Raw genomic sequence first — 19,358 nt, forward strand, 5'->3', positions numbered from 1 at the left:
GGCAGGGAAAATGAAGGGGTGAGGACGTGAGCCCAGTGTTACTGCCAATTATTTAAAGAGCCAGTAAGCCAAAATTCTGTGAACTATTTCTAAGCATGTATTTAAGTATTATTTAAATTTATTTATTTAAGCATAATGCTCTGACCTCTGGCCCACTTCCTCCTAGTCACCTGCAGATTTAGAGCACAGGAAAACATCCAGATGATACAGAGTCTCTGGCAATTTGAGCAAAATATTTGAGTATTTTTAGTATGTTGTAAACCATATTGAGAGTAACAGATCTAAATCTGTCAGATAATTGAGCTTTAAAAAAAACAATGGACACACAGATAAAGAACCATTAAAAGGAAGTAGGTAAAGTTTCTTTCTGTAGAATTTGGCTCAGCCAGTGCTCTTCCACATTTAATTTTCGTGGAGACACTCTTTTCTTTCTCCTTCTCCTTTCATTGTTATTCCCCCTAACTGCTCTTCTTCCCCCCCTTTTTTTAGCATTTCTTTGGGGCTTTAGTTTCCCTACCACCCCCCCACCCCCAACCCCGTCTGAGTGACATCATGAGAAAAAAGCAACCTTGAGCTAACCATATTTCACAACATAAGGGCCTCTGCGCTCACAGCCTAGGGGAAATTTTTTGAACGCACTGAAATAGGAAACGAGTGATGTAGCAAATACCTGGTGAAGGGAAATAACCTTGCCCTTTATCTTTCCACGTGGTAAATTTCCAGCGGAGAGCCGGATGGTGGCTTCCCACAGTGAAAGTGCTGGCGGCCGTGCTCTGCTCCTCCAGCACCTGACGTGGGTAAGGAGCTGGGGTACCCAGCACGCCCGAGAGTCCTGAGTCAGCTCCTGGCCAGAACATGCTTGACCAGGGGAGGGGAGAGTGTGGTCAACAGGCTCACACGTGCGATTTACTGGAAGGGAGCCAGGAAATACTTAACTCTCCTTCACTTCCTCAGTGGGAACTCCTTCCATCTGTCTGTGGGTTTGGCAGAAAGGGAGTGAGGACAGTGAAGTACTGGGGGGGGGGCGGTCTCTGAGTTACTAGTGGCTTTGCAAAAGGGAAGAAGTACTGTTGGACTTGAGCAGTAGCAAGCCGGAGCTCTCCTAGGGGCTGGGGTTTGGAGGCAGCAGAGAAGCAGATCCTCTGGACCCCGTGACCTGGGGTCACCTGCATTTGGAGTCACGGGGCACACAGCTCTCTCTCCAGGCACATGTTTTAATGTGAGTTCCTCCCGAAGTCCTTCAGGGAGCCTTCTTGCCCAACACTAGGGTTCCACTGTGGCTCTTCTCTGTGCTTCCCCTTGTTCCCGCTATTTATTTTCAAGCTTGACCCCAACCTTGGCACAAATTACCATTTTCTTCAATGAGGCTGACCTTTCTTGAGTGCCTGCCCTGGGCCAGGTTCATCTCTTTACGCATTCTTTTTAATCCTCATTACACTCCTGTACCATTAAGCCCATTTTGCAGATGGTGAAACTGAGGCTCAGGGAGGTTATTTAATCTGCAGATCACACAGCTAGCAAACGGCAGAGCTGAGAGCTGGGGTCGGGACTTTTCTTTCTCCAAATGTCCGAATTCTCCCTGCTGAGTATTTCTCATCTACCCTTCTCCTTGTCACCTTGCTGAAGTTGAGGCTCTTGTGGTATGTTGCCTGCATTACGTCAATAGTGTCTGTCGTAAGATCTCAACACCCTCAATTCTTGGTCCCCCTCCATTCTCTGCATAACTGTTTGGGGGAATGTTTAAAAATGCATATGCTTAAACCACTCTCAGGCTTAAAATCCTGTAGTATTCCGTGGCCTGAAATTCTCAGGGCTCTGTGCGGCTGGCCCTGACCCCTCTCCTGCTGTTTGCTGGGACGCCCCCTCCACGACCAGGCACTGCTTGCAGTGTGGACTGGCTGCATCCCTGCAAGCCTCTGTCATCTTATTGTCTGCTCGTCAGCCTGCATTTGCTGTTGCCTCACAGATTCATTTCTACACCCCCAGCAGTGTGCCTATGGAAAATGCACGAGGAATAGCAAATGAATGAAGCATTCAAAGATGTGTTGAACCACATTTGAATTTTATGTGCCTTGCTTAATTTGCTTTCGACTGAGGTCCTCTCAACTTATCCTTTACTAGCTTATCCCACATAACCAGTTTGAAGCGTGGGATGGTGGGGAAAAGCAGCAGCTGGTGGAACCCCAGGGGAGCCAGAACCACCCTGGACCCTGCTCTCGAGCAGACGCAGTGGAATGAGGGGAAAGTGTGCCAGCCAGTGCTCTGGGAGTATCTGATCTAACCTGGAATTAGACTGAGCATCCTTCTCCTTCCCTCTCCTTTCTATAATTGTGGAATAAATAAATACAAGTATTTTTGATAACTTATAACAAATGGTGGACACTATTCTCTCTCTACAGGGTGTCTTCCTTTTTTTTTTTTAACTTGAAATTTTGTTTTGAGGTTATAGTAAAAGGCCAGTTGTTCTTCCTGTAATGTTATCATTAGTGCTCCAGTAATTTCTACAATAGTAATGCATGGCCTTTCAGAAGGTTTAGAGTTCAGAGTACTTTCACCCACATTACCTCACTTGGTTTTAATTCTTGTCTACCTCGTGGATCAGGCAGCCCTACTTACAGATGGGCACCCGAGGCCCGCAGGTGGGGAGCAGAAGGGGTGGATGACCCCAGTAGTGGCTCCAGACTCCAAGTCTTACATGTGAACCTGGGCTTTGTCGATCGTTTGTTTATTTTGTTGATCTTTTCATAGATCATCATCTAGAGAGCCTCCCACTTGCATGAAGGCCGTGGATGGAATGTTCTGTTGGTAGACTCTGTTAGCTGAAGGGCTGACTGTGGGCTCAGGGAAAACACCCAGCCAGAGCAGAGCTGGAGAGCCGCCCACAGGCCCACAGTGTGTGAGCCGCAGGAAGCAGGACTGTGCCGCCCCCGCCCCTGGCTGAACTCCTTGGTCCTGGGCGGGCTGCTCTGGGCCGGGCTGGCTGCTGCCGGCAGTTTCACCACACCAACACTTCTCTTGGTGTGTTGGGTCAGAGAGACTTGGGTGATCCCAAAGCAGCAGAGGCGGGGAGATCAGGCCAGGTACACCTGTGCCTGGAGCAGCAGGTCTGGGTGGGTTCTGCTGGCTTGGAAGCACTTCAGTCTCCAGGAGCGTTTCTCAAACAGAAGCTCTGGGATGGCTGCATGGGGCAGGGGGCATGATGTGGTTTTGCTTTAAATCGGATTCTCAAAGGGGTCCATGTCCTCCCCTGCCCCCAGTGTTTAAGATTCACTCTGCTATAGGAATTTCACGAATATACAAATAACATCCTACCTCCAAAGTGGAGGTGTTCTGTATTATCCCCAGTTTGTGGAGACAGGAAATCGTTGTGCTCATGACATCAGGCAGTGTATCCTGCTGCCCCACAGACATGCCAGTGGCGTTCAGCGCACTGCCCACTGGGAGGTCCTATACTCTGCTTGCAGTGGCCCCCACCCGGTGGGGCGAACTCCCACTTACTTGTCTGTCAGATCCCAATGCAGATTTCACCTCCACGCTCAAGCCTTCCTTGACTTCCTGGGGCAACTTGGGCACCTGGCTCCAAGCCTCTCAGCACCTTGCTCTGGCTCTAACACCCATCTCGCCATCCTGTGGTCACTTGTCTACCCCCACTGCGTTGGAAGCCCTTGGAGAGCAGGGCCGTGGTGCCTCCACCTTTGCCTCTCGGGGCCTAGCTCTGTGCCAAGTACACGGAAGGTGCTCGGTCGATGTGTTTGATTGACAGCTGGAAGCCAGGCTATTAAGAGCTGACATGAAGCCAATTCTGAGCTAAATCGGGTCAGGCTCTCAAAATGCGGTTAGCCTGAGTCACACAGGACTCCTTAAATGTCATATGAAAATAGTCATTTGCATTTTGATGGTGTGGTCACCATGACAAACAGAGCAGAAAATGTGGCTACTTACTGAGCACCCATTGTATGCAAAGCACTCTACTGAATACCCTCCTAAGAGAATGTGTAAATTCTGTTTGATCTGGTCAAGCTCATACAAAATTTAAGGTCTTGAGCCTTGGTCCCATGACCAGACCCACCAGCATAGGTCTGATGTGTTCTGTGCTTCCGTGCTTTTTTGCAGATACACTGTATATCCTAAAACTCAACATCTGGTAACAAAGAATGGTTGGCGAGGTAACCATGTTTCTTTATATGTCTTTGGAAGGAGAACAATCTGTTCACATGAGTCACATCATTAGTCAATTACAGGTAATGCACTTGAAAATGCCGGGTGCTCCTATGCAGGCAAAGGTATGAAATCCCTCTATATTACTAGAAGTCAGACACACCTTCATTTCACTCACCTTCTTGAATATTGCTAAACCACGCAGCAGTCTTACTCAAGACTGACCATCATTTCACTATTCTATAAACCAGATTCCCGTTCTTAATTTTTCTCATCCTTCCCTACTGTGGGGAGAGCTTATGATAGATCATTAGTGTCCATATATTCTTTGACACCTTTATATGAAGTTTTAACCACTAAAGTTGATTGTAAAAATCATGGTATGTAGATTTTTGGTTCCCAGCCCATAAATTTATACTGTCTCCAACCACATCTCTCAAAGGGCTTCTGCTGACACCCCATTATCCTTGTGATGTCCGGGTGTCTTTTCCCGAGTGGTCTGTACAGATAACAAATACTGTGTGGGGATGCTGTGGTCCCCGCTGGGCATGCTGGCCCTTCTGTAGGGCCAAGTATATTAGTTAGGCTTTCCGTCAAGTTTCCCTTATATTTGGAGAGCTGGGGAAAGAGGTCTTCATCTGCCCACTGAAGAGAGTAAGCTCCCTTCACTTTCCCAGAGAATTTTCTGCCGCCTTTAAACTCCCAGTACTTGTGCCCAGACACCCGTGACTGAGGCTCACTGAGTGCAATTAAGGGCCCAGCTCATCAATGCTCAAGCAAGCCTCCTGAAAGTAGTACGATGCTCTGCCCTGCTCCTGGCTTTTGTCGGCCCTCCCTCCCTCTTCTCTTTGGCTCCTGATCACACCATGCCCAGCTCAGTGGCTGGCACAGCCTGCTGAGTACCAGCCCGCCTCCAGGTGATGGTGCCTTGAGGGACCCTGGAGCCAGGTCTGCACCGGTCGCCCAGGCCTTTCCTGCTCTGCCATTTCTCCTCCACCCTGTAACAAAAGTCCTGACATCAAATTTGTGACTCAAAGGCACCCATCAGGATACCAGCTGTACCATGTTCATTCTCAGATATATTCTCAAATAGTGAGGGAAAATCCTATCTGCCATCCGCTGCTGTGGCTTCCTTTTCAATGTGTGCAGCAGATGTGTCAAAGCAGAAACGACTTGTCTACCACCTCGGGGCTTTCACATTCAGGAAGCAAGAGCGGGAACTCTGCAGGGAGCCTGTGGGCTCTGCAAGCAGCAGCCAGGCCTGCAAGAGTTAGGGACACTCCTGCAAGTGCACCTTGGAGGACATGAGCTCTCTGTGTCCCCGGCAGCCTGGAACGCGCGCTTCGTGGGGTCTGGGGGTGGGAGAGAGACCACAGTGTAATCACGGAGATGGCTTTGCCAGATGCCGTCCGTGGCTGGAGTGGCCTCAGTTTGTTCATTCTCCCAGGATGCTTGGCCATGCTGTTGTAGGTTCCTGTAACCCCACTTCCTGCCAAGAGTTTTGGGTAAGACCGGAGGCCAGCATCGTCCAGATCTGAGCTGGGATCCCAGTTCTCATGATCAATCAGTGTGGCAAGTTACTCAATCTCCCAGAGTCACACTGGTATAATAATTGCACCCACTTCCTCAGGTGGCTTTGAGGGTAGATGATACAATGTGGCAATGACAGCAGCATCTGGTCTTTGGGAAATGTCAATAACTATAGCTCTTCTGAGCTTTTGTTCTGCCCAGCTCCTCCTGGGGCGGGTGAGAGCCTTTGGGAGAGGGTGCTCATCCATTTGGGGCCCATTCAGTAAAGAAAAGATTTAATTTAAACAACACTTTAAATTGACTACTTTTTGCCTGTGAACTGGGTTTTGATTTGTTGGGTTTTTTTTTTTCCTGTTCTTCGGTTCTTTTTGGAGTGTACCCACATGGTGCCAGAACCCCCTGGGTGATCCAGGGAGCAACCTGATGCCTTGTCCCAGCGATGCAGTGGAGCAGGGACAAAGCTGAGGCATATTCTGGAATAGTGCATCTCTGTGGCACGATTGTGATGGAAAGTGCCCAGACAGAGAGAGAGAGATCGGAGCAGAGGTGAAGTGAGAAGAGCAGCAGGCGGTGCCTCTGCTTGGGGAGCTCACTGTTCTCACGGGGTCCCTGGCAGCACTCTGCTGCCATGGTTTTCATCCCGCTGCTGGGTGGCCACGCCTTCCCTAAGCTCTTGTGCCGTCTGAGGCGCTGAGGAGCCGCGCGGAACCGCAGACTCCTGAGCTGTGGGCTCAGAGTGGGCTCGTTTTGGTCCTCGGCGGGGAGTAGCATTATTCTCAGGAAATACAAGCTCCCTTTGGAGTAGGGGAGGCAGCAAGGAGGCACGCACCTCCATGCATGGACCGTTGGATCGAGCTAGCCATGCACCTGGACGACTGGCAGAGCAGAGACAAGGGTGCTCCCCTCACCACCACCCCCGCCCCCAGTGCAGCTGGTCAGATCCCCGAATCCCTGACCAGGGCTTGCTCAATGTTGCTACAGTTCACGTGCCTCTGGATATGAAGATTGGGAACCGCTTCTATTTGAAAACTATCAGTTCTCCTTCCGCTCACCCCAAAGGCCCACAGATGGACCTGGTCAGCTTTTCCATGGGGGCAGTGGGGCAGCGTAGAGGAAGTGAGGCATTAAGCAAGTCGCTGGCTTCTCCACCATCTGCAGGCTGACAGCTGTCCAAGGTGACAGCGAGGCCCTTCTCAGCATGAAGGTAACATGCTTGGAGCTTGCATGGGTGTCTCCTTTCTTGTAGTACAGAATGAGTTTTGATAGGAAATCCACTGATGTTTCGTAATATGGTATATCCTATTCCCTCATTCAGTCATTCAACAGATATTTATATAACTATGTCCCTTGGTACTGAATACAAGGAGTGATGATTACAGAGATGAGCAAGTAGATACCATCTTNTCCTTGTGATGTCCGGGTGTCTTTTCCCGAGTGGTCTGTACAGATAACAAATACTGTGTGGGGATGCTGTGGTCCCCGCTGGGCATGCTGGCCCTTCTGTAGGGCCAAGTATATTAGTTAGGCTTTCCGTCAAGTTTCCCTTATATTTGGAGAGCTGGGGAAAGAGGTCTTCATCTGCCCACTGAAGAGAGTAAGCTCCCTTCACTTTCCCAGAGAATTTTCTGCCGCCTTTAAACTCCCAGTACTTGTGCCCAGACACCCGTGACTGAGGCTCACTGAGTGCAATTAAGGGCCCAGCTCAACAATGCTCAAGCAAGCCTCCTGAAAGTAGTACGCTGCTCTGCCCTGCTCCTGGCTTTTGTCGGCCCTCCCTCCCTCTTCTCTTTGGCTCCTGATCACACCATGCCCAGCTCAGTGGCTGGCACAGCCTGCTGAGTACCAGCCCGCCTCCAGGTGATGGTGCCTTGAGGGACCCTGGAGCCAGGTCTGCACCGGTCGCCCAGGCCTTTCCTGCTCTGCCATTTCTCCTCCACCCTGTAACAAAAGTCCTGACATCAAATTTGTGACTCAAAGGCACCCATCAGGATACCAGCTGTACCATGTTCATTCTCAGATATATTCTCAAATAGTGAGGGAAAATCCTATCTGCCATCCGCTGCTGTGGCTTCCTTTTCAATGTGTGCAGCAGATGTGTCAAAGCAGAAACGACTTGTCTACCACCTCGGGGCTTTCACATTCAGGAAGCAAGAGCGGGAACTCTGCAGGGAGCCTGTGGGCTCTGCAAGCAGCAGCCAGGCCTGCAAGAGTTAGGGACACTCCTGCAAGTGCACCTTGGAGGACATGAGCTCTCTGTGTCCCCGGCAGCCTGGAACGCGCGCTTCGTGGGGTCTGGGGGTGGGAGAGAGACCACAGTGTAATCACGGAGATGGCTTTGCCAGATGCCGTCCGTGGCTGGAGTGGCCTCAGTTTGTTCATTCTCCCAGGATGCTTGGCCATGCTGTTGTAGGTTCCTGTAACCCCACTTCCTGCCAAGAGTTTTGGGTAAGACCGGAGGCCAGCATCGTCCAGATCTGAGCTGGGATCCCAGTTCTCATGATCAATCAGTGTGGCAAGTTACTCAATCTCCCAGAGTCACACTGGTATAATAATTGCACCCACTTCCTCAGGTGGCTTTGAGGGTAGATGATACAATGTGGCAATGACAGCAGCATCTGATCTTTGGGAAATGCCAATAACTATAGCTCTTCTGAGCTTTTGTTCTGCCCAGCTCCTCCTGGGGCAGGTGAGAGCCTTTGGGAGAGGGTGCTCATCCATTTGGGGCCCATTCAGTAAAGAAAAGATTTAATTTAAACAACACTTTAAATTGACTACTTTTTGCCTGTGAACTGGGTTTTGATTTGTTGGGTTTTTTTTTTTCCCGTTCTTCGGTTCTTTTTGGAGTGTACCCACATGGTGCCAGAACCCCCTGGGTGATCCAGGGAGCAACCTGATGCCTTGTCCCAGCGATGCAGTGGAGCAGGGACAAAGCTGAGGCATATTCTGGAATAGTGCATCTCTGTGGCACGATTGTGATGGAAAGTGCCCAGACAGAGAGAGAGAGATCGCAGAGCAGAGGTGAAGTGAGAAGAGCAGCAGGCGGTGCCTCTGCTTGGGGAGCTCACTGTTCTCACGGGGTCCCTGGCAGGAGTCTGCTGCCATGGTTTTCATCCCGCTGCTGGGTGGCCACGCCTTCCCTAAACTCTTGTGCCGTCTGAGGTGCTGAGGAGCCGCGCGGAACCGCAGACTCCTGAGCTGTGGGCTCAGAGTGGGCTCGTTTTGGTCCTCGGCGGGGAGTAGCATTATTCTCAGGAAATACAAGCTCCCTTTGGAGTAGGGGAGGCAGCAAGGAGGCACGCACCTCCATGCATGGACCGTTGGATCGAGCTAGCCATGCACCTGGACGACTGGCAGAGCAGAGACAAGGGTGCTCCCCTCACCACCACCCCCGCCCCCAGTGCAGCTGGTCAGATCCCCGAATCCCTGACCAGGGCTTGCTCAATGTTGNTCCTGAGCTGTGGGCTCAGAGTGGGCTCGTTTTGGTCCTCGGCGGGGAGTAGCATTATTCTCAGGAAATACACACTCCCTTTGGAGTAGGGGAAGCAGCAAGGAGGCACGCAACTCCATGCATGGACCGTTGGATCGAGCTAGCCATGCACCCGGATGACTGGCAGAGCAGAGACAAGGGTGCTCCCCTCACCACCACCCCCGCCCCCAATGCAGCTGGTCAGATCCCCGAATCTCTGACTAGGACTTGCTCAATGTTGCTACAGTTCACGTGCCTCTGGATATGAAGATTGGGAACCACTTCTATTTGAAAACTATCAGTTCTCCTTCCACTCACCCCAAGGCCCACAAATGGACCTGGTCAGCTTTTCCATGGGGGCAGTGGGGCAGCGTAGAGGAAGTGAGGCATTAAGCAAGTCGCTGGCTTCTCCACCATCTGCAGGCTGACAGCTGTCCAAGGTGACAGCGAGGCCCTTCTCAGCATGAAGGTAACATGCTTGGAGCTTGCATGGGTGTCTCCTTTCTTGTAGTACAGAATGAGTTTTGATAGGAAATCCACTGATGTTTCGTAATATGGTATATCCTATTCCCTCATTCAGTCATTCAACAGATATTTATATAACTATGTCCCTTGGTACTGAATACAAGGAGTGATGATTACAGAGATGAGCAAGTAGATACCATCTTGCCTTGTAAAGCTTATATTCTACCGAGGGGCACAGATAAAAACAACTGCACCATGATCTCATCACAACTAAGGTAGGTGCTTCAGGGGAGAAGTGAGAGGCCAGGAAGCATGAGGCACAGGGACCTGCCCCTGTCTGGGTGGTCAGGGAGGGCTTCTGTGAGGAAGTGACACTTGAGCTGAACTCTGAAGAAGGAGGAGAAGTGAAGGTGAGTAGAAAAGCAGGGGCAGAGGGAACAGCATATGCAAAGGCCCTGGGGTGGGAGCTAGATTACAGGATGGAGGAACCAAGAGAAGGCCAGTTTGGCTGGAGCACAAGGAAGACAAGGAGCCATAGTGTAAAACGAGGAGGTCTGGTGAAGTATCAAGGTCCCATTAGTGGTCTGGTTTTTATCCTAAGAGCCTCGGGAAACAATGGAAGGGTTTAGATAGAATAGCAACATGACCAGATTGAACTCAGTTGGGCAGCAGTGTAGAGAGGGTGTATTGGGAAGCCCAAGAGGGGGTCTCTAAGACCATTATGAGCTTGTTCAGAGGAGATGGTTTTTGAAGTTCCAACGGGTAGGCTGAGTGCTCTGTCATCTGTTAGGGCAAGGTCATTAATGTGAAGGCTCTTCGTCAACAAAACCTATAAAACCAAGCTAAATCCTTGTCATCTTCTGCACTCCTATGCTGCCTGGAAGCACGTCAATTTAGAGTAAATGCACCACTAGCGAGGTCCTAAGCCTTGGATCAATAGTCAATGGCCAGGGTGGCTGGGTAGGCGGTATGTCCCACTGTCCCAGTCTAAAGGGGTAGGGCCTGGATGCCTTGCAGATCCCAGTGGTTGAACTGCAGTTAGCCTAGAAAATGAACCATTTTGCACTAAGTGAAATCAGGGGTTATGAAATCAGTGTCCTTTCCCTGGCTGAGGAGCCCTGGGGGGCTGGAGGGGCCAGGGCTTGCTCTCCAGGCCTCTCCCAGTCTGACCCCCATGATCTGGAGCCTTGGTTTCTGGGTGGCCAGTGGAGAGCAGCCCGTTCCAGAACTGCGGGCAGCTAGGTGCAAGAGCCGAGAGACTGAGTGTCTTCCCGGCACCCAGGGATCTGTCTTCTCAAGTGAGGCTACTCCTATATTTGTCATCTGGTTCCGGAAAAGGCCTAGTTCTTGTCCATTGTTCAGTCTTGTTGACCCTGCAGGTTACAAAGGACAATGGGACCTCAGGTGAACTTACAGGGGAAATGAGGAGTCGGGATCTATGTGAGCACAAAGAGGTGGTTGGTCAGGCTCGGCTGCAAATGGGTGTGGACACAAAATGAACACACCTTTTAGAATCTTTAGAACTAAGAAGAGAGTTTCATTCGAATCCAAGTTGAGACAGCTGCCCCAGAAACATGCACTTCCCAGGGAAGAAAGTGCTCCAAAGAATCAACAGTTTTTATAGGGTTACCTACTTTTTATATCTTGTAAAAGCCCAAGAGATTATAGATTAGCTTATGGGCAGGAATCATGAGTGTCTTTGTAAAGGAATGGAGGGAGTAGGAACGTTGATCCCTGTGTCAAGGACAAGATGGTTTTCTTTTAGACTAATTCACAAAGCAGGCATACAATGCAGGCGTGGCAGGCTGTACGTCAGGCTTTGGGTTTGAACAGAGTTCATACACAGCCATGTTGACTTAGAAAGAAGTCCAGACTGGCTTCCCTGGTCTATCAGGCCTTCAGAGAGGCTCTCCCTCATCACGGCTGGTGGTGGCGAATGGGGCTGCTAGTACAGGTCCCCAGCGGGGATGTGCCGGGGGGCTGGGCCGGCTCTCCCTCAAGCACCATGGGCCACGTACAGGAACAACGCTTGTGATTGAACCAGGAACAAAGGGCAAAGGAAGTGGCCTCTAACCAGCCTGGTTTTTAGGAGTGAAGAAGGAGCGTCTTCCTCCTGAGGTTCCCATCTGTGTCCCAGGGACGCCTTGGCATGGCCTTTCTTAACAGAGTCTTTGCTTTCCTCGTTTCTCGGCCCCTGGTTAAAGACAGAGAGCCGAGTAAGGTGCTCTTATTTATTTATCCCTCCAGGCTAACGACCTGATTTATTCCATTCTTGAAAATCAGGTTTCTGTATGACGGGAGAAGGGGTGGGTCTGCTGATGCCAAAAAAGTGCTCTGAAAGCCCAGAAGGTCCGGCTTCCCCTCCTGGTGTTGTCCAACTCTGGGGTTCCTCCTCTCCTACTGCCCTTTCCAAGAGGACCAAGCAGTAGCTGAGGGCAGGGTGGCTACCCAGAGAGGCTGCGGGCTGGAGAAACCACCCACACTGGACCCTCAGGGTCTGGAGGCAGCCAGCAGCCCCCACGCTGCCCGGACGCACGGACACCCGGACACACTCCCACGCCACAGCTGTGCCAGCCGGCGCCCTCTGCGGTGGGCCAGCCCTCTGAGTCATCGGCCAGATAGAGATCACGTCCTTTTCTTCACTCTCACAGCTCCCCTGAAGCATGGGCTGAGCTTCCAGGCTGCGGACAGTTGAATCACGCTGGCTTGGTTTCCAGCAGATGGTGTTTGTGGAAGAGCAGGTCGGTGCTGTGCACTAGCCCGGGGCTGGTTGGGCGGCCCCCTGCCAGGTGTCCACCTCAGCCTTTCTCAACCTGGCTTCATGACAGTTAATCCTGCGGGGAGTCCTGCGGGGCATCAGAGAGTCTGAAATACCTTGCACCGTGCGCCCTGGGATGGCATGCAGAGTGAATTGGAGGGGAACAGGGATACGGGGATGCTTGAGAACCAGGAGGCTTGGGCTGGAGCAGTGTCACCTCCTCTGACTTGCCACGGGAGCCTGGCCAAATTGCTGAAGCTTTGCATGGAGTGTCAGTCTCCTTATCTGGAAAATGGGCATGCCCTGTGTGTTCCAGGCAGAAGGGTTCCAGGCAATGCCATCACTCACCTCATCTCTTTATCTGACAACTTCTTGCCCTTAAAAAACACCTGGCCCAGTGCTGGTAGGTTCTGGGTGGTAGAAAACAGAATAAGAGGGCATGGTCCCTGCCTTGGGATATGTTATCTGATGGGGGACGCAGCTAAGACACATTCAAGTCAGGTCAACAGCTTAGCAGGTGTTAAGAGATATAGATTCACGCAAATGCTATTTCTGAGACAAATAATGCTTTAACTTTTAAAGAGTAGTAGTTGGAATATGTGGAGGGCAAAGAAAGGAACAGTCACCTTCACCCCACCCTGCCCTGAACCCTCCCAGCTGGTTTCCGATGTGTTCCTTGCCTTTCAGAAGAAAACCAAGTATGTCATTTCATAAGAGACAAGGCATAGAAAACGGACTTAAACTAGTATCAGATTCCTGACGGGAGCAAAGGAAAGCAGGAGAACACAGAGGCCATGCCCATTTTCTAGATAGGGAGACTGACACTCCACGCAATGCTTCAGCAATTTGGCCAGGCTCCCCTGCAAATTGCCCAAGGGCCGGGAGCACCTCTATTTTCCCAGACGCAGAGTGGGTGGCCAGCAATCTCACGGAATACTAAGTAAGTCAAGTCAACCACAGTGGAGAAATATAACACACACTGTTGAGAGAGTGGAAGGCACCCGAGGCCCAGACAGCCCACACTTCCTACAGGAGACATGACTGTAAGAGCTCGTGCTTGTCATATTTCGATCACGGCACTGGAGAAAATGGCTCTTCACGTCACACCCATAGGCAAAGTCACATTTCAAGTGGGAATTTCTGTGTCTGTGGTGGAGATTAAGGAGCCATGCATTCATTCTTGCACACCTACAAAGCTCCTGGCCCTTCTCTGGTCATTCCATGATCGGTATCTCCTGAGATCCACGTAGGACCCTGCACTGACTCTTCCATGGGGGACAGAAGGCGTGTCCCTGTCCGCTGGAAGCCACATAAAAAATAAGTACCGGACAGGCAATGTTGGAGGCAGTGCCTGACTGTGGAATGGCCAGTGAGAGATGCTCAGCAGAGGAATTTGTTGGATTAGACAGATCAGGGAAGGCTTCCTGGAAGAGGTAGATTATGAGCTCAACCTAGAAATACCAGGAGGATTGGGGCCAGTGTCCCCATCGTGCTCAGGTCCAGGGAATAGATTAATGACCCGGCTGGAGGAGGAAAGGAGGAACAAACTGAAAGGAAGGTGATTTCATGTGGACCATACCCCATGTTCAGGAGGGGGCCACACCGGCAAGGCTGAGTGGATGCATTTCAGCTAATCCTGGAAGAAACCATGGCATTGAAATCAACATATGCGCCACCAGCTACAAACCCAGCTTCCTTCCTCCCATGTCCCTGGTCCCACCCTTCTGTTCTCCCATCTACACTCTGGCACCTATGCCTTTTCCAAATGGGTGGTGTGTAGAGAAGGAGGCACAGGGAACTTGCCGACTGTCCTCCTGTGTAACTTCTTGCAGAGGGCCTTGCGGTGATCTTTAAAACCTGAGATTTCCTGATATTTAGGAACACCCTCTGCTCCCAGCCCCAAATGGAATTCTTTTTTCCGGGGCACCGGATACGGAGGGAAGGGAAGTCCTCTCAGCCCTGGAGGTTGGGTGCCCCCTACCGGTGAGAGTCAGTAATGACAGCATCCCCAGGGTCATTTTTCAGACTTTTCCAAGGAGAGAGCCAGATGGAAATTGGCCTTCAGGTGAGTAACTGCTGATATTTCATGAGCACTTCCTGGGTGCCAGGCACTTTCCTAGGGGCGTATATGGACTAACTCATTTTCTCCTCTTAGTAGCCCTTTGAGTTGGTACTTCTATTGTCCCGTGTTAGCGGTGAGGAGACTGAAGCCCAGTGAAGTTAAGAATGTGTGCAAGTTGACATAGCTGGCCCTCAGCCAGAGTGGCCTGCTGATACGGAGCTGTCGCTGAGCGATAGGATGCAGGACGAGCAGGAGTTCTTAGTGATATAAATGTGCATCATGGTGATGCTGGTTATTTAAGGAGTTAATGTTGAAACTCAATTGTCTTGAGCGTGCAAATTATTCAACTCAACAAACTTTAAATACCTACTGTATGGGAGTCCCTAGTGGGATACTACAATATGAAAGACAATGTTAAAATAACAAAGTTATGGTCCCTCATTGTTATATATAAGCAATAAGACATGAATTCAGATAATCATAACATAGAGAATGTTTTAGAGTACTATGAATGCTCTGGGAACGCAGAGAGGAAATGGAGTGAGGACTGGTGGAAGCAGCAATGCAGATCTGATAGAACTTCTGGAAGAGTGGCCTTTGAGCTGGGCTGACAATGGAGTGGATGTGCAGATGGGGTGAGGGAAAGGCATGTTTGGTGGAGGGAGTAACATTAGCAAAGGCAGCGAGGCCGGAAAGCAGAGGGTGTTTGCAAGGTCAGTTGATGAGTGAGGCTGTTTGGAGCTGAAATGGGAGAAATATGGGTAAGATTGCGAGTGGTGGACCAGATCACTCAGGGGTTAAGGATTTCAAGTTACATCATAAACATCGAAAGTTTTGGAACAGGAGAGGGCTGAAAGCAGTAAACATGTTTGTTGGTGCAAACAAAATCGTGAGCAGGACCAGCTTTAGAGAAAGGCAGAATGGACCTTTAGGGGAAGGCAGGTAACATTTGCAAAGACCCTCAAAGGGTATCATAGATAGAGCACACACGTCCACACCTGCTCCTGACCGGCACCGAGCCGCACACCTGTCTCCAAATCTCCCCCACCAACCTGACACTGGAGCTGGCTTTCCGCCGTGAGCACTCGGCGAGACAAAGGTTTGAATATGAAGTAGACCTCCATTAAACTGCATATCGTTGCTTGGGGGGCGGGGACAGCAGGAGCCATGAACACATTAATAAGGAGAGTGGTAATGTCTGCTAATACTTATCAATCACTTACTCTTTGTGGGGGCACTGTTCTTGGTGTGTTTTATAGTCTCATTTCATCTTTACCATAAAGGTAGATAATAACCCTTTGCAGTAGGTATGAGTATTATCCCATTTACCAAGGAGAAAATCGAGCTCAGAGAGCCCACACAACTAGTCAACAGTAGAGCTGGAATTCAGTCCTGGGCATCTGCGTCCTGCTTCCTATAGGTTTAACTACCACGTAGGTTTATCAGAATACGTAGCTGTAACTAGAACCTAGTAATGGAAGCAGGGCCATGAGGTAAGTGACACAGGCAGGCATATTTGAAAGGACATGGCCAGAAAGTCCACACCAGGATGACTCTTTGAAGGGAGGTTCAGGGCCAGAGAGCGGCAGGGAGCCCTGGGCTGTCTGATCACATGTAGCATGCGTGTAGCACGTGAGCATATAAACTTATGCCAAAGCCATGCACCTGCTGGACTGAGCTCCAGGGGGCAGAGCCTCATCAGTGTTGGTCATTGTGAGTCCTCGGTGCCTTGCTCCGATCAACAGGTCTTAGATGGAAATGTTATTTGCTCTAGTTCCATTGGAAATTTTATTTTTTTTTCTGAAAAATCTAGTTGGCAGGGACACATTGTTTTTCCCGTCTAAAGGTCTCATTGTATTAGTTTGGTTGACAGATGCACAGATGTGTAAGTAAACATATTGGGGGTCAAGTTAGCTAGCGTTTTTGGTCAGTAGGACGAGGATGATAGCCTCATCCACACATTAGAGAGTGGCTCTAAGGGGCAGTTCCACCAGGAGAAGTGTTTTCTTGGGCAAAATAATGTATTTATCCAGATGCATTCTAAGCACATTTACCTAAATAGTGTAATATAAGGGGCTTTAGGAAGGGCCCTGGGGAAAAATATCACCCACTCTGGCTTATAACTATGTTTGAAATCCTCACCTGAAAGATTTCCTTCTTATCCTAGACACCTCTGAAGCTAACTTATTAAGGCACCATCCCAGCCAGAGCCTCTCATGAGATCATTTTTAGCAGGGCCCCTGGCTGGGGAGGCATAGGATTCGCTGGGGCTGATGGTGGCAGGGGCAGTGTTCCCAGCATGTCCCCGTAAATGGCAGCCCTCCCTGACAAGGGTGTGGTGATGAATGCTTAAGAGCTTCACACCAGGTATACACACTTTCACAGACTCAAACAGTTAATCTACACAACTAAGGGGAAAATTGTTTTCATCGAAGAAATTTCACATCAAAACAAACAAAAAACTGGAAATTCAGAGAGGTCACTTGATTTGCTTGAAGTCACACAGAGTACGTAGTGGGCCAACTGCTGGCAGTCATCTAGATTCTGTAACTTACTGGGTTCTTCTAAATTCCCATTTTAAATACTACATCCCATTTCCACACCCAGTTCCACTCCTAAGTCATCAGTAGCCTCCTTTGTCTTTGAGGGGTACATCCCAAGACCCCCAGTGGATGCCTGAAACCGTGGAGAGTCCTGAACGCTATGTATGCTCTGTTTCTTATATATGTACATACCTGTGATAATGTTTGGTTTATAAATCAGGCGCAGTAAGAGGTGAACCACAAAAACGGATAATGAAATAGAACAATTCTAACAGTATACTGTAACGAAGATGGTGTGACTGTGGTCTCTCCCTCGGAATATCTCGCCGTACCATGTACTCTTCTTGGGATGATGTGAGATGAGAATGTGCACACACGATGCGGTGTATGACGTGAATGACGTAGGCACTGTGACAAAGTATTAGGCTACTGCTGACCTCACAGTAGGTCAGAAGGAGGGTCATCTGCTTCCGGGGTGTGGCTGACTGTGGGTAACTGAGACCACTGATGAAGGGGACGGACTGCATCCCCAAGAGAAATGACTGTATTGTGTCTGCACAAAAACTTGCCGATGAGTGTCCACGGCAGCATTATTCACCATAGACAAAACATGGATGGTCCTCGTGTCCATCAGCTGATGAATGTATGCACAGGGGGTGGCCTCTCCGCACAGTGAAATATCACTTGGCCATAGCAGGAATGGAGTGCCGATACATGCTGAACGTGGAGGAGTCTTGAAAATCTGCTGCTAAGTGAAAGAAGCCAGTGACAAAAGACCACGTACTGTATGATTCCATTTACACGAATATCCAGAAGAGGCAAATCTATGGAGGCAGAAAGCAGATCAGTGGTTGCCGGTGGGTGTGTGTGGGTGTGTGTGTGGAGAAATGGGGAATTGCTATTAATGGATATGAGGATTTTTTTGGAGTGATGAAAGTGTTCTGGAATTGGCTATTAATGATGGTTGTACAACTTCTTGGTGTGTGAATTATCTCATTAAAAAGAATGTGTGTTTAAAAACTATGTCCCTTGCATGACACGGAATTCTTTATTCTCTTTGGCACGTTGTCTGCATTCCTACCCATCAGAGAAGCATTTGAGTTGAGAAGCGCCTCTTTAAAAAGCCATTGGTCTGTTGAGCCTCAGATTCTGTTTGATAAGATTCTGTCCCTCCCAGCCTCTCCATGACCTGGGTCAACACGGACAGAATGGCTGCTGGGAAAAGGAGTCAAAGTGCTAGAAAAATAGCTTTGAGGATGTAGGCGTGGCTTGGGCTAACCTGGCAATTTTGAGGCAGCCCAGCGTCTGGGGCCCAGGGTCTGGGCTTTGAGGTGGAGTGCGTGGCCATGGGGTGGGGGTGGGAAGGCTTGGTCCAGGGACTCAGGAGGGCATCGCCATGCTGTTTTGAGCTATGTTTCTTTTTTCCTTTACCAAGTCACAAAGTAATTCATACTAGACAGTTATTTACCGTGAAAAGAGGGCCAGGATAGCCTAGTATAGTCTATGCCTTGAGAGGTTAGTATCCCGCTCCGCCAGGGGCTAGCCGTGACCTTGGGCAAATTACGTAACCTCTGTGCTTCAGTTTCTCATTTGCAAAATGACAGTAGTGACAGTACTTTCCCCATGGCTGTTACAGAAGCAGAGTGTTTAGAGCAGTGGCCTGCACTTATGGGGGCTGTATGCGTACTTGAGATTTTCTAAAGACTGAGCGGTAGGGTTATCTTTTTGAAAAACTTACTGGTGGAAAGAGTTACATTCTCTCTTTTCTTTTAGATTGCTCTCATTTCACTTTTTCCAGCATTTGTTTCTGTTAGGCAGAGACTCAGCAAATTTGTTACAAGTAACAAAAGGAATGTTATACTTTAAATTATATCCTAGTTCTGTGCCCCAGTGGAAATAAAGTTTCCAAGTGAGACCATTTTTTGTAATTTTAAATGCATTTAAAGGAAATTGCTTTTACAGGTGGAGGGTCCAGAGACTGGTGATTTCCCGGGGCAAGGCCGCAGTTCTCTGGGCTGCTTCAGTTACTAACCATGATGTGAGAATGTAAATCGTGAGGTCACTGTGAAGGTTAAATGAGATAGTGTGGGTGCAGTGATTAGCCCGGGCCAGGCAACACAGTAAGTGCTCTGAGAGTCTGAGACGTTATTGTTTTTATCCTCATTATTCCTGGACTGTTCTTCTGGAAATAATGGCAAAAGTCCAGGCTGTCAAGACAGGGTGACCACAGGACAGTGGGTGTGGGACACCTGGGGGAGTGTTGTAGTGGCCCATGAGGTACAAGGCAGACAGCAGGTCACAAGAGGTCATCAGCTGCACGATTACCCTTCTTGCTGGGGTCATGGGACAGGCAGGCCAGCACTCTGCTCCTCACCC

General features: G+C 49.7%; 1 protein-coding gene across 1 annotated transcript in view; it reads left to right on the forward strand.

The window, feature by feature from the left end:
• Nucleotides 1-19,358, forward strand: part of FNDC1 (fibronectin type III domain containing 1) — a 233,544-nt gene that overhangs the window by 91,234 nt on the left and 122,952 nt on the right. The window lies entirely within an intron of this gene.

The sequence above is a fragment of the Ailuropoda melanoleuca genome, chromosome 10 (genome assembly GCF_002007445.2).
Source record: "Ailuropoda melanoleuca isolate Jingjing chromosome 10, ASM200744v2, whole genome shotgun sequence".
Lineage (NCBI taxonomy): Eukaryota > Metazoa > Chordata > Mammalia > Carnivora > Ursidae > Ailuropoda > Ailuropoda melanoleuca.